Raw genomic sequence first — 16,346 nt, forward strand, 5'->3', positions numbered from 1 at the left:
ATATGATGCATTATGACAAATATAAATAATGCTGATTGTAGTAAATCATATGAAGAAAAGTTTATCTGTATTTTATCCGTAGAATAGGATCATTATATTGGTAATTAGGCCTGTCATGTTGATAGTCCTTTTTGACTTCAAAATCATTTTCATTGCGGTGCACTTAAATTAACCTAACCACCATTTGGTGTCTTTCAATTCAAAGAAGTATCAAAATAATGTTTAGAAAGATTAGTCATAAAAATGTGAACGTACATTTTAGGTAGGGTTTTACGAAAATTGTGTAGGTGAGCAATAAAATTGGTCTGAAACTGTTATGAAAGTTTTCCATAACCATAAACCTTCCTTAAGACGCCGCGAACACTCGAGGTGGATAGAATACCAAGTAATACAGGGGAAATTGCATGCTGTTTGCCTTTTAATGCTGTAAATGTTATTCTAACATTATGAGTGTGCTCCTAACACTGTTATTACTCCATAATTTAGTTCACCCTAAAGTGTTCTTTGGTTGTTTTAATGACTCGAATGGCTATGTTACCCGCTTCATCTTTGCTTTTATGCGAATATTTTTTTACTACCTTTGTTTCGAATAGTCATTAATCGGCTTCCATACAAAATGTGCTGTTGTCGAAACTGTTTTATAGGAAGGTGGATAAGAGCCGACGATGTCGTCGACACCATTGTTTTGGTGATTATGTCTCCACAGGGATTTGAACCCGGAACCTCTGGATCGTAAGCATATACCTTATTCTATGTTGTAAGCCTAACGCTTAACCACTTAAGAATAACGTCTACCTATATCCACGTAGACCGCAATACGTGCATTCAAAAAGTTTAAAACTAAACGTAACAACAAACAATGGATTGTAGTATTTCGTATCTAAAATTAAAAATCGCCCACCTATGCACAATGGAAAGACATTCATTTGTGAAAAAAATATAAAACGTTTCTGAAACGAGAATTCACAGAAAAATGGTCCAATTATTAGAAATTCGGTTTCGGTTGAAAATGACTCCAATTGCTAGAAACGGCAGTTGCAACTTTTTTAGTTGGAAGAATTATACCAGAATGGGATCTATCGATGCTAATATTATAAATGCGAAACTGTATCTGGTGTACGTCTGTTTATTTGTCCATCTTTTACGGCAAAACGGAGCGACGAATTGACGTGATTTTTAAGTGGAGATAGTTGAAGGGATGGAGAGTGACATAGGCTACTTTTTGTCTCTTTCTAACCCCCCACTTCCCAAAATAGGTGGTGGAAGTGTGTATGGAGCATTTTGAAATTTTCAAGCTAAAAAGCTAAAAATTGGTATGCGAACTGTTTGTAACTGTTAATAAAAAATAGTGCATCATTTTTTTTGAAATCCAATCCTTTCAAAAAGGGTTTGACATTTTATATGGGACTTTTCGCAGTTTTCAAAATTTAAGAAGCTATTAGGAAAGGGGAACCGTGTTACTCCGAATTTAATGCGAGTGAAGCCGCAGGCAAAAGCTAGTTTATTATATTTTTTAGCGGTAGCAGAATCCAAATGAAAAAAAAAAAAAACTGAATTTGCCTTTATTATAGAAGCGAAAGTGGTGTATCAGGATTGTGTAAGTGGAATTCCGTGATCTCTGCCTAGTGTATAATGTAGTTACAAATAGGTAACTACATTATACCTCTACAAATAATATAAAACTTTAGGGTACTTGTACAACTACTGACTCGTATAAAAGTGTTATTTAATTCAATTTAAATAAAGTTTAAAAAAGCAGTATTGTTGAAATCTATTAAGAATTCGATGTTCAATTGACAGGAAAATAATTAGTTAGTGTAGAGCTCCCGGTGGCGGCGTGTCGATGCGATGGAGTACGCTGGCAGGCGGCCAACTCCGGCGCACACAGTTTATACAATCTACAGACTGCTTTACGACTCCGCTCAACTTATTCCAACTGCCCTCTCGGTGCGATTTTTAGATAAATGGCTTTTTTATTACAATATTCAGATCCCCGGTCATTACTTCAGATCGAACAGCCATAAATCCAAAATATATTATTATAGACCAAGGAATATATACTTAATACATCAATGCGAATGGGCGCGCTGCCCATTGCCAAAGGATAGCACAAAAAGTGCGGGTTTGGCAAGAACAATGCTGACATTTCTTCCTTTTTTGGTCAAAGTAGACCAAGAGCGTTAATTGTAGTTTGCGGCGAAAATTCTACGGAAGATTTTTATCTGGACCGCAAGAGTCGGCCGCGGAATGAGGTGCTCGTGAATATAAAATTCTATTTAGTTTTAATGAAATGCAGCCACGGTCACGGCTTAAAAGACACCAGATCCTGCAATTGTGCAAAAGAGGAATGGCTTCTAATAAGGAGTGTTGAGATTGATGAATCCAAATGCTCCTCACCCGACTGATGATATGAAGGAACAGACCTGCTTATGGTCTTCGGACCGATTGAAAGTGGTCACAAAATAAGAAAAAAAATTTTTTTATGAAAAATGTGCTGCAGTAGGGGGAGGCCCCTACCTATGCCTTACCTCCTCGAGGATACAGACGTGAAGCATGCATGCATTAACGAAGCATGGCTTATATAATTTGCAGTCGAGCTTTTTATCCATCAACAATTTAAAGTTACGACTCCGTGTAAAAGAAGTGAACGAGACAACTTTTGTACAGAAGCCGAAAGTTAGTTGCCGCCTCGCAGATTAATGGAGTGTAATAGAGTGCAGGGAGCGGGGTGAAACGATTTAAGCGCGTTTCTTAACCGGCCAGGTCACAGTTGTTTTATACCAGTCCTTACGGCCCAGCGGCTCAAAGGCTCCCGGGGATTGACTTAGCTGCAATGCAGATGGACCGCTGCGCCACGTAGTTTACAATTAAGCATAATTTACTGTTACAAAACAAAGAGGACGTGTTTTGGAGGATAAACAGTTTTACAAAGAAAATGTAATGTGGACGAGAAGAAGCGTCGCGAACGACTGTTGAAATTAGAATAATGTATTTAGGTTAAGCGTTAGGTATATTGTTTGCTTCGGGAATGTTCTGTTAATTTTATTGTGATCCTTATAATGTAGGCTGTCGATACACTCGCGTGTTGGCGGCCTTCCAGCCTCTAATTCAATTTGGGCCTAGCGCGCGAGTTAGTTTCACTAGCGCTTATAGAGGGGAAAAATTTTATGGCGCCATAAAACCGATTAAAGCTTGTTCCCTAATGCGTTTCGTTTTTACGTCGAGTACTCTCTTTAAATTCTCGTTGCCAGATTTTTATGTTTCACTTGCTTAAGTATATTTTAGTACAGACTTATCCATAATGTAGTTAAGTAATGCACTGTAGATGTAAATGTATTGCAGTTGCGAGTGGACGATGAAATATTGAACAGATAGTGTTATACATTTTGAACTAGTCTTGCTCAGAGGAAGTTTATGTATATTAATGTTCGAGTACCGCATGTCCCTGGCTTATGATATTCCGATCACCTGCTCCCGGACGCCATTACTTTTGTACTACCAATACGAAGAAGATACGAACGGAATATAAAAGGGAAATAGTAGGAGATCGTAAAACAAGTGCAATAAATGGAGACGTATTCATGTCGTTGAATGAACTGCCGAGCTTCCTGATCCCCTGAGTTATGGACCCGTCAGATTGTTGGACACGGCGGCCATGAACAGCGCCAAGTTGTCACGTGTAAATATAAGATGGAACAGTGAAACATATCGTGGCTGACTTTGCTAACTGACGTAGTTATAAGTAGTATCTGTATTTTGTTGCTAAAATGACTTGTGTCTTAGCGACAATAGCGACGAAATTTATTATTTATAGTAATACAATAAACTATCGGAGTTGTTAGATTTCCCGAAATTGTCACACTGTTGAATAATTTTAGAGCTAAATAACTCTTTACTGTTCGCAGAGCCTACATTTTATGATTATGCTCGTATTCCATTGTATATACATACAAATATGGCTTCCATTTATGAATAATAACTAATAATATTTATGTTTATGTTGTTCTTCTCTTCTCTCGCATGGATTGTGAGATCAATGACTGACCTTATCAACCCTGGTGTCAAGGTCACTATTAGTCGAAGTATGTATTAGTAGATGTATATTTATAGTCGTTACATGAGCCATATCAGGGGCCTATGAGTTATGAGCATTACATTCAGGATATAATCTTCTTCTATAGTGTGGGTTTTGAGGTGGATTACCAACCCCATCAACCCAGAAGCCATAGGCCCCTGACATGACTCATGTGACGACAACGTACTTACAACAGTAAGTAAGTAGTAACCGGGACCAACTAAATGCTTATACAACTGGGAAAAAAATACCAGGCGAGAAGAGCTCTCAGCGCTACCCATTTGTCAAAAAATGTGAGGTACTTAAGTAAAAAAAATATAATATAGTGTTATATTAAGGAGCATAGCATAGACTGAACAGTCGCTGAACATGCTCAAAGTAATACTATTTCAAATTACTATGTCACTCAGTCAGTACTGTCCGTCTCACATACGCATACCAAGGCCAAGAATACGAGATTTGACAGGTCCAGTTTTTTACAGAAGCGACTGCCTGTCTGACCTTCCAACCCGCGAAGGGAAAACAAGCCAGGGAAAAATGCGTTTCGAAGGTATGTGAATGTGAGTTTCCTTACGATGTTTTCGTTCACTGCTGAACACGTGATAATAATTTATGATCCAATAATGACTTCGAAATCAAATTCTAAAATCACTGGTTTAGGACTGGGAGAGCCGTGGGAACCTAGTTAGAACCCATGTACACGAGAAATGCGTTTCGGAGGTATGTGGCGTATCAGTAATTCAGTCTTTCAGCACATTGTTGTCATAAATCTTCAGGTGTGGAATAATTAAGATAATAATTTAAGATAGTTTTGAAAAATGGCCACACCTCGCGGCCGCGCTGGCCGACAGCCAGACCTGTAATAATATATTAGAGTGGTGTCGAAACATCTACTCTTTCAATTTAACGTGCTATATTGCTTCATATCTTCAGTGAACGTTGTATTTTTATCATAACTCGTGTGCATGTGGAAGAAATATGTTAACTAGTATGTTACTACGCGTACATTATTTCATTTTGAAATGTATTATAATTAATAATTAGCTACTACAATACATTATATTGTATTGTTACAACTGTCAAGTAGCTAATTATAAAGAAAATTAAATAGGTACTTAATAAAATAGGCATTGTTAATGTTCAATATTTTTCAACCGACCGAATTTTATTTTTTTCATGTTTGAGACTTCAGAACTTCGTCCGTCTGTTATAGTATCAAGATAATCTGCAGCCAGTATCCTGATTGATTAACCACTACTTCAAAACGGTTTTTAGTTTTAAAACAGTTCAGGGATTGTGTTTTAGGTCTATTACTTTCCAAAAAGGCCATTTCGAGTGACTAGGCGTGGAAGTGGAAGACCGGTGATCAGCGACCGGCGATTAATCCCTTTATCAGCTCGCCACATTACTTGCCCGAGCTTCCGCCCTTTTCGGCCACAATGAAACAATAACGAACAATTGTATTTACTCAAACGGGTCTCGGGTCGGGGGAGTTTTCTCTTTGATAGCATCCTATGGACTGAAATAGAAATTCAATTGCTATTTTTTCATTCATATTCATACCTATTTAACAAACTGAGCAAAACATCCCACCTAGTTGACACCATAATGACAAATCAATATACAAATAATTATATACTATCTATTAGTGCTAAATGTTTTCCTTGTTTTGGAAGAGGCCTACGTCCAAAATTGGATATGAATTTAGGCTGATATAAATAGACTGCCAAATAGGAAGAAAACTAAAGAAGATTATCCATTCCGCATTCAGATTTAAAGTTACAATTTACTTAAAAGTCTGTCATTGGTCATTAAAGTGGGAAATAGAGTTCGGGTTAATGAATGAAAGGGTTTAATGAATTAAGTTTAGAATTAATGAGCACTCCTTGAATGGAGAGGCGTGAATAAAACATGTAGGCGTCAGCTACGACGCTACGCCACTACGTCGCTACAAGATTGCTACGACTGTCATGCAATGTCCATTTTTTTGTACATGACAAAGACATGACACTTTTATTTAATTTAAGAATCAGAATTTTATCAGCTCCTTAAACATGGCGTAGTTTTATTTATTTGATATTTGGATCAGGTTACGTACAGAATTAAGTTGCTGCCTATATTGCTTTTCTTTATTTTGATAGAATAATAATGGGTGAAAGATGCCTGGATGTAGTAAAAAGGGTCATCATTTATACCCAAAAACAAAGATCAAATATGCATATGTCTGTTATCTAAGAAATTAGAATATACCGCCGTCTATAACGTAGCCTGGAGTCCCTTATACGGGTAGTCAAAGGTATCACATAACAAGAGCATCTTGTTAGTAACTTTATTAGTGTTGTTTTCTCAGCAATACATTTAACATTCGTCAAATCAAATCAAAATCAAATGCATTTACTGTACAGGTTAACAAAAGCAGGTCTCAGGGCAGGTCAGGTCTTATATTGTTACTAGCTTTTGCCCGCGACTTCGTCCGCGTGGCGTGTTATATAAGAGAGAGATCTTTGTGTGTGTGGGAGTGCATATCAAATTTCAAGCATCTAACTTATGCAGTTTAGATTTTTTCATACAATTTTTTTCCCAATAACTCCCATTTTTCAAAATACAGCCAAAAATAAACTTTATATTTACTAAGGTATGCATGCATGCAGATTGAATCAATTGATTGAATTGATTTTTTTTTAATTGATTGTTCATTGAGTTTTAATTTTAATACACACTTCCTCTCTTCCCTTCAACGTTGCTGTGCCCTACAGGGTCCATGTTTTAGTTCCTATGCCTATTTAACACCCCATTGTACTACATGGAATGCAATAAATAATTTAATTGAATTGAATTGAAAACATCTATCTTACGCGGTTTCGATTTTTTCATACAAATGTTTTTTTCCCGCTAACTCCCGTTTCCGTGGGAATTTTGCAATATCCTGTTGCAACTAAGGTTTAAGTTAACTAAGGTACCTGCATGCCAAATTTCAAGCGTCTAACTTAAGCGGTTTAGATTTTTCATACAAAAGGATTTTCCCGCTAATTTCCGTTCCCGTGGGAATTCCGGGAATTCCTTTCTTAGTGCACCTCTACGGTACCTAAGCTATGTCCCTTCCAAATTTCAAATGCCTACATTTAGCCGTTCAGGCTATGCGTTGATATGTCAGTCACTGAGTCAGTCAGTTTCTCCTTTTATTTAGATTTGATTTTTTCATACAAATGTTTTTTCCCGCTAACTACCGTTCCCGTGGGAATTTTGTAATATCCTGTTGCAACTAAGCTTTAAGTTTACTAAAGTACCTGCATGCCAAATTTCAAACGTCTAACTTGAGTGGTTTAGATTTTTCATAAAAAAGGATTTTCCCGCTAATTCCCGTTCCCGTGGGAATTTCGGGAATTCATTTCTTAGTACACCTCTACGGTGTCTAAGGTACCTGCGTGCCAAATTTTAAACATCTTACTTGAATGGTTTAGATTTTTCATACAAAAGGATTTTCCCGTTAATTCCCGTTCCCGTGGGAATTTCGGGAATTCCTTTCTTAGTGCACCTCCACGGTACCTAAGGTACCTGCATGACAAATTTCAAACGTCTAACTTGAATGGTTTAGTTTTTCATACAAAAGGATTTTCCCGCTAATTCCCGTTCTCGTGAGAATTTCGGGAATTCCTTTCTTAGTGCACCTCCACGGTACCTAAGGTATCTGCATGCTAAATTTCAAATGTCTAACTTGAGTGGTTTAGATTTTTCATACAAAAGGTATTTCCCGCTAATTCCCGTTCCCGTGAGAATTTTGGGAATTCCTTTCTTAGTGCACCTCTACGGTACCTATGGTACCTGCATGCCAAATTTCAAACGTCTAACTTGAGTGGTTTAGATTTTTCATACAAAAGGATTTTCCCGCTAATTCCCGTTCCCGTGGGAATTTCGGGAATTCCTTTCTTAGTACACCTCTACGGTATCTAAGGTACCTGCATGACAAATTTCAAACATCTAACTTGAATGGTTTAGATTTTTCATACAAAAATATTTTTCCGCTAATTCCCGTTCCCGTGGGAATTTCGGGAATTCCTTTCTTAGTGCACCTCTACGTTATCTAAGGTACCTGCATGCCAAATTTCAAAAGTCTAACTTGAGTGGTTTAGATTTTTCATACAAAAGGATTTTCCCGCTAATTCCCGTTCCCGTGGGAATTTCGGGAATTCCTTTCTTAATGCACCTCTACGTTATCTAAGGTACCTGCATGCCAAATTTCAAAAGTCTAACTTGAGTGGTTTAGGTTTTTCATACAAAAGGATTTCCCTTCACTACTCTGCTCCTATTGATTGTAGCGTGATGAAAAGTATACTATGACCTGTCCAGGAGTGTGAAGAATAATTGTACCAAGTTTCATTAAAATCCGTCCAGTAGTTTTTGTTTCTATAAGGAACATACAGACAGACAGACAGACAGACAGACAGACAGACAGACAAAAATTTTACTGATTGCATTTTTGGCATCAGTATCGATCACTTATCACCCCCTGATAGTTATTTTGAAAAAATATTTAATGTACAGAATTGACCTCTCTACAGATTTATTATAAGTATAGATTATTTTCCCTCGTTAAATAGTAAACAAACTAAGTGTAGGTGTTATAATTTCGTTGACGAACTGATTACCTATCCGTTTCTTTGTCTAAAATTAGTATTACCTTATTACTATGATTGATTACTGGGCTTAAAGTTCGTATAAATGTCTATCGAATTACCTCCTCAAGTTTAAAGCGTAGCTAGTCATGTAGTACTATATTAATTATGTGGTGTAAGTAATTAGATTTTATCTGTATGTAATGTAACAGTCAGTTGAATAAAAAAACTTATACAAATCAGATCAATTAATTGGCGTAATGTGATTCTAGAAAGAGTTTTAATGTTAATAGATAGCTAGCTATAGCTATGTGTAGGTTCCTGTAGGAATGAGATATAACTGTTTAATAAAGACAGTTGCATCAAAATTTTATCATAAATTCCCTAAATTATGGCGCCTACCTACCCTCTAAGTTAGAAAAGTGATCAAATACTAACTTGAGGTCACTCAGTTTAAAAAAGAACATCGAAATCATTCCAGTAGCTATGGCGTCATGCGCTTCTTGACACGATCACGTAATCTAGATTTCCGCGGGAATGAGGTATTTTCCCGCCATAAAAAGTAGCCTGTGTCCGTGCCTAAGATCCTATCTTTAAATTAACCAAGTCTTATAAAATTCCGTTCAGACGTTAAGGCGTGAATGAGGCAAACTTTTAAAACAAACAATTAAAAATCACTAACCTAGTTTTCTGTCTACTGCCTACGCCTTAAGTACGATAGCATAAATATTAATAGGCCATATCCTTTTCTAGATTACTATCTATCAGCTAACTAAATTTCATCAAAATCCGTTGAGCCGTTTAGGCATGATAGACAAAACTCCCAGCAAAAACCATAAAAAAATCACTAACTCAATTCAGTTTTCTGCCTACTTCCTACCCCCTAAGTACGATGACGTGATCAATTTGATCGTACAACCGTTTTTAGATAACCAACTATTACCTTACTAAATTTCATTAAAATCCGTTCAGCCGTTTAGACGTGAAAGAGCAAAAGTCCCAACAAAAACGACTACAAATCACTAAATCAATTTAGTTATCTGACAACTGCCTACCCCCTAAGAACGATGGCGTGATTATTTATAGCCTATGACCATTTCTAGGTTATCATCTATCACCATACCAAATTTCATCAAAATCCGTTGAGCCGTTTAGGCGTGAAAGAGTAACAGACAGACAGACAGACAGACAGACAGACAGACAGACAGACAGACAGACAGAGTTACTTTCGCATTTATAATATTAGTATGGATGTGTCACTTATGAGAGTTATATTCTCTCAAGATCACGATTACAGCTCTAGTATCTAAATTATACAGTGCAACACAAAAGTTAGTACGGACTACAATTCTCGGTGTGAGCAATATGTTAGTTCCCGGCGAGTGGTCGTCTATAAATCTTTGTTCTCGGGGATCCCACCTGTAAGATAACTCTTATAAACTTGTAAAGAATGATAGTGCCTGCAAGTGATTGGTTCTCGAATTGTTAAAAAATCTAGCAAATTTATTGATTAAGTTCTTACTTCTTTAATTGATTGAGTTCTCATTTTGAAAATAATTCTGAATTGGGGGCAAAAACATGGAATGAGTTCTGCTAGCTGCTTATTTCAGGTATTTATTTCAGGTATGTACATTATGAAAATCTATCTATAAGCATCCTGGGAATTCTATCCCATACAATAGCATAACGTCACGCTTGTATTCCTGAGGAAGTAGGCAGAGATGTATAGTATATACACCTACTCCTCGCCAGCTATTTTCTAGTCCCATGTAATAGTCGAGCACAAAACCTGGAAACCATCAAAACATGCGTTTATAAAGTCGAATTCAGTGGCTTAGACCACGAGCCAGGATTCAAATTCAAAAATATCTTTATTCAGTAGGTAACATAGTTACACTTTGAATCGTCAATTTTTTCATAACGAACGTCTCATCCGCCTAAAACTACTGCAGCTTCGATTCGAACCCGTGACCTACGTTACGCGTTCTCCGAACAGGGCTATCACGAATTTCCCATTTTTCCATATCTGATCCAATGACCTTGAAATGACCTACAAACATTGCTTGTATAATTTTGTTTATGTTACATGCACGAGTCATGCATAAAGCCCAGTTGCATAGAAAGTATAAGTCGCATTTTAAAATGTAATTTAAGAACCTATTTCCTGTTTGTGAACGAAAATAAGATTTATTTCACTATTCTCATTTCCTTTCTACAAAAACCCGCCGAGCGTAAGTAGAAATTGCATATTGAGGGTTCCTGATCCAGTAAATTACTAAATTATTAGTATGTGTTGTTTTCTATTAATAAAGAGGTATGTGCAGAGAAACAGCGAAAAGTATAACATGTGTATTACATTTTTCCCGCTCGGTTTTATCGTAAAATAATGTTTAGTTTGTAACTGTTGTACATAAATATGTTGTTGTGTAGAATAAAGAGTAATTGATTGATGTATTGAATTACAAATCTTTATTTAGTAGTTTATTGGCAATAAAAAAAAAACAATAAAATAGAAAGGTGTAAGTTCTTCAACTTTGTCACAAGTCAATAGCATCTCCATAGAGCATCACGAGGGGTTCTCTTGTTTATTACGAAATACGAATACGGAATCCTAAAATGTGCGGCATTCTTGTATACGTGTGCATTTCGTTTCACTTATTCGTCGTAAATAAATCATAGCTATAAAGTAATAGGGTTATAAATAACTGACGATGATACGGCACAAGGTGAACAAGACATTATTTTCCCGCTTCGCATCGCTTCGGTTACTTCGCATTGCTCCGGCTACTTCGCATCACTCCGAAGGCTTCGCATCAGAATATAACTGCCATTTATACTTTATAACAAGACGTAAGCCTTTGAAAGTGGCAGTAAAAGGAAGCGACTTTTAAACTTGATTGAAATACTTAAAACTCCTCCGGCCGTCGGGGTGAATGGGTGCGACAGGATGATAAAATCTTCTACGGTAACGACATACCTAAGTACCTTTTACGAACAAGAAAAAGTTAGTTTCCTTTTTCTATTTCAAACTCACGGCTTTATTCTATTTGTATTAAAGAATGGCCAGTAACATTTTAATAATTATAAACAAATAACTTAATCTGAGGAGCTCGGTGGCGCAGCGGTAAACGCGCTCGGTCTGCGATTGTTGAAGTTAAGCAACTTTCGCAAAGGCCGGTTATAGGATGGGTGACCACAAAAAAAAGTTTTCATCTCGAGCTCCTCCGTGCTTCGGAAGGCACGTTAAGCCGTTGGTCCCGGCTGCATTAGCAGTCGATAATAACCATCAATCCGCACTGGGCCCGCGTGATGGTTTAAGGCCCGATCTCCCTATCCATCCATAGGGAAGGCCCGTGCCCCAGCAGTGGGGACTTAATCTAGAGTGCAGCACGTTCTCACTTACTAATTTAAAAACCACACTCTTGTCAACATATCATCTTTTCATCTCCATGCTACTTTTTTAGAGAAAAATAGGACAGTGGTTTCCCTCTCGCCGTCCGTCCCGCAGTACTTTATCTGACGCGAGTGGGATGGCGCCCAGAATTGTCTATTTCAAAGTCGCACTAGGATTCCTGTCATCCGCCTCTGAATAGTACTGACAGTTACTGCTGCCCTCTGTCAGGTTCCAGGTTACAGTCGCTGTGACTTGCCCCTTCTGTCCTGTAGCACGTTATGTACTATTAAAATTTCTTAGCTATGATGAGACGAGTAGTTTTGTATTTTTTTTAGGGTACACCTTTTCTATCAACGTTTGGAATAACTAACTTCGACTGAAATAGAAATTTCTGCTAAGTAATAATATTTTCTAAAGGGAAATGTTTTATTCAATTTTTATTTACTAATCTCTCGCAGCTCAATTGAGAAGGGCGATAGAGCTGAACGCAGTTTAATTTCCAATTCATGTTTATCGGATATCGCAGTTATTAGCATTCCGGGGCTATTTAAATAATGATCCAGTCCAGAGTCCGATGAATTTACATAATCACAGATAATACCTTTTACTGCTTCTGTGAGATTCGAAGTTCATTTCGTACTTATTCTCAGATACCTATTTTTTTCTAAGTACTTACTTAAATTTACAAAACTTAAACATAAGACAAATATCTTATATAAACAGCCTATACATGTCCCACTGCTGGGCACAGCCTTCCGCTCAATCAACAGGAAGGGGTATGGAGCCACCACGCTGTTGCTCTGAGGGGTGGTAAAAGTGTTTTTTACGGCGGCAGGATGGTCTCACGTTAATTCCATGGAAAAAGGTCCACGTGTAAGTCAACTCAGCAGCCGAGGCAGCGGCCGGGCTCAAGCACGGTAAGTACGCCAACCTAGAATCGACGTATAACTTTGTGCCGTTTGCCGTCGAAACAGCGGGGACTTGGGCCTCTGAAGCGAAGCGCTTTATCAGCGAGGTGGGCAAGCGGCTAAGAGAGCAAGGTGGCGACTCCCGGTCCGGGCATTATCTCGCGCAACATATTCCCAACGGGGTAACGCTGTGAGCGTGATAGAACGGTAACTTTTATCTCTCCACCAGTGGCAGAGCTAGGTTTACCAATAGGTCTTACTTTAGTCTTCAATCGTATGGCGTCACACATCACACACACAGATGTGCGTATACGATAATGTCAATGTGTAGTGTCTGTATAAAACGAGGTGTTTTGTACGAAACGCGCATATAGATATAAGTAGTGCAAAGTATAATATCACTCGGGAGACAGTACGAGGTAACCGATTACTTTCTTCCCTTGCTGAACAATGTGCTATTTTTATACTGTTCGTTTTGTTACCACCCCGTCGTCACTATGTCGTATACGCATCCGTGCGTCCTCGCATCTCCACTTGCGCGCTGCTTCCGCCCCGGTCCCTCGGTATGAAACGCGTAAATCACGTCGCCTTGCCATTGTCCTTTTGTTTCGTCTGTACGCATTCATGACGTAATCCAACTGTATTCAGCGGAAAGCTCACGTTGATTGGTCTGAATTGCGCATTCTTGATTCTGTTTTCAATTTTTTAATTCATTTGTTTCATTTCAATGTGCACAATGGCACTTTGTTGTGGCCATTTTCGAACGTGGAATACTTGACAATTGCGTTTTGTACGTGAATGAATTATTGGTGTTTTATGTAAGTAACTTGGATATGTGGATATTTTTGTGGTTCATGCGTAAACGGGTTGAGAAGCTTATACAATAGTTTCGTAGGATTCTCAGGTACACCCATTGGACAGTTAAAATACTTGCGTTGATTCTGTTCGACAGTAGCGTCCATGTGATACTACTATAAGAAATTCTGTAATTTCTGAACTTATTTACTTAATTAAAAGATAATTCAGTTAACCTTAGACATTATGCATAATCTATGAGTTTTGAAAGGAAATTGTTTTCGCATAGATTTCCTCTGCCGTCGGTAAACTGCAGAGCGCAATTCACACAATTTACTATTCATGAAGTTCCACTGTGGAATTCATCACGCCGACGTGCTCTTGCAGGCTGGCTGCTCCATTGTACTCAAGTTTATCAAGTACAACTACGTAAGTAACTTGTCCTTCTGAACGTGAGTTCTTGAAATGTTTTATAAGTACGTTGAATGTGAGTGACGTACGTGTAGGTTTGTTGTTTGTTTCCATAGAATTGTAGGCTATTCTGTTTTTAACTTTACCGCAATTCCTTATCAGAGTATAAAACATAAACAGCCTATATACGTCCCACTACTGAGCACAGACCTCCCCTTAATCAACCGGAGGGGGTATGTAGCATACTCCACCACGTAGCTCCACTGCGGGATGGTGAAGTAATACTAATAACCCTGACACCAAGGTTGACGAGGTAGGTAATCCACCTCACAACCCAGACGAAGATGACTAGATACTGCATCAAAAATAAGGAAAGGATAAGATTACCTATTTAGGTCTGTGGCTATAGTGTGGGATATTGAATTGAAAATGATATTTTATTTTACTCCTTTTTTTAAAAAAAAAAATGCTCTTTACACTCCAACCCTAATATAATCATAGACAAGATCTTAAATTTAAAAAAAGAACTTCCTTTTGTCCCATTCGTTAACCATTCTAAATTCATACCATAAACAACCAAATCCCCATTCATTATTCTTCCATAGTATTCTCTCTTACTTTCTATCAATCTGACGTTCCGTTCTACTCACTTTCCTACGTCTATTTCATGGTAAGTTGTAACATGACAAAAGATGGTTTGTCGCAATAATGACAACCGGAGAAACGGCTGATATCTAAGCCGGAGCTGAGCTATGTAGGACTTGTACGATTCCTGGGGTCAAAGTTATAGGCGATGAACGACTTTTTCTGAATAGTTATTTTGTAAAGAAAAATATCGCGAATAAAAAGCAAAACTGCGTTGCCTATTTACTTAACTACATACGATCACGTGTTTTCGTGATTAAAAAAAGTCGTAAGCGGCACTAAGCTTTATAATTAAACCACGAAAGAAATGACTTTTCGAGGCATTTAAGTTTGAAGTCACACATGCAAATAAAGATTAATAACGCCCTCAACATCTTGTAACAATACGGAAGTAAATTACGCATGTAATTTGGGACCTTAGAGGAAGGCAAGAGGGAAACTATTGCCCTATATTTCCCTAAAAAGTAGCATGGAGAAAGCTACACCGACAAGAGCGTGGCTCTTAAATAGTGATGATTATTTTTTTCGTAACTTAGGTATTTACCTACGTATTCATAGGTTCAAATGCGTCTGAATTATTTATTATGGTGCATCAACAGCAGTACATACACAAACATAAAATAAAATACACATAGGATAAGTTCCGGTATGCCTGCCAATTATAGACGCACACAACACTGACTAAAATAATAATAAAGAGTAGAAACTAAGGTTAACAAATTAAAAAGAACAATAATTGAAAATAAAATTTAAAAACATAGATCGTGTTAACTTTCATACGCACATAAGATCACGCCTATTTCCCACGGAATTCCATTTTTTTTTTGACGTGACTTATTGTAGATTTGCCAAAAAAAAGTGGAATTCCGTGGTTTCCCCAACGGGAAATGGGAATTCCACTTACTACGATTCTGACACACCACTTTCGCTCCTTCCACTCTCTTCAAAGACTTCGTGTATCCTCGCCGTGTTTCTTTTTAAATAAAATAGGCTCGCGTTTGATCACAATCTCACCTGATGGTAAGTGACGATGTGGTCTAGGGTGGATCACGTTTACCTAGAAAATGCCTATCCACTCTAGCTTTGAAGACTCCTAGATTATAACGAGTTGGTTTAGAGTATTTATCCTTTACCAGTAGAAAGTAGCTTCTAATATCATTTCTTATCGGTCCGCTATTCGCCTGCATTCAGGCAATTAACGTCTGAACTCCGAGTACGTCTCTGCCGTCGCGCTGTGTCATGCTGCCACACGCCACGCCACGCCACACGCCACCCTCTGTGTCACGTGCCGTCTGTCACAATCCGAGCCAATTCTCAACCTATCTGTTTTAGAGGATCTCGTCTATAGCTTACAAGCTTTACATATGTAGCGGTCGTTGGATTAACACGAGTGAATGGCGACGTTAAGGATCCTTGAATATTTATCTGTTGGGCGCGACCCTCGGCTCAGGGCGTCGTTTGAGAGGAAAAAATATTTGAAAGAATTAATTGACCCTAGCGGGTCG

General features: G+C 37.9%; 1 protein-coding gene across 5 annotated transcripts in view; it reads right to left on the reverse strand.

The window, feature by feature from the left end:
- The window catches only part of LOC126371097 (inactive dipeptidyl peptidase 10), a 165,163-nt gene that overhangs the window by 14,869 nt on the left and 133,948 nt on the right, over positions 1-16,346 (reverse strand). The window lies entirely within an intron of this gene.

Source organism: Pectinophora gossypiella, chromosome 1 (genome assembly GCF_024362695.1).
Source record: "Pectinophora gossypiella chromosome 1, ilPecGoss1.1, whole genome shotgun sequence".
Taxonomy (NCBI): domain Eukaryota; kingdom Metazoa; phylum Arthropoda; class Insecta; order Lepidoptera; family Gelechiidae; genus Pectinophora; species Pectinophora gossypiella.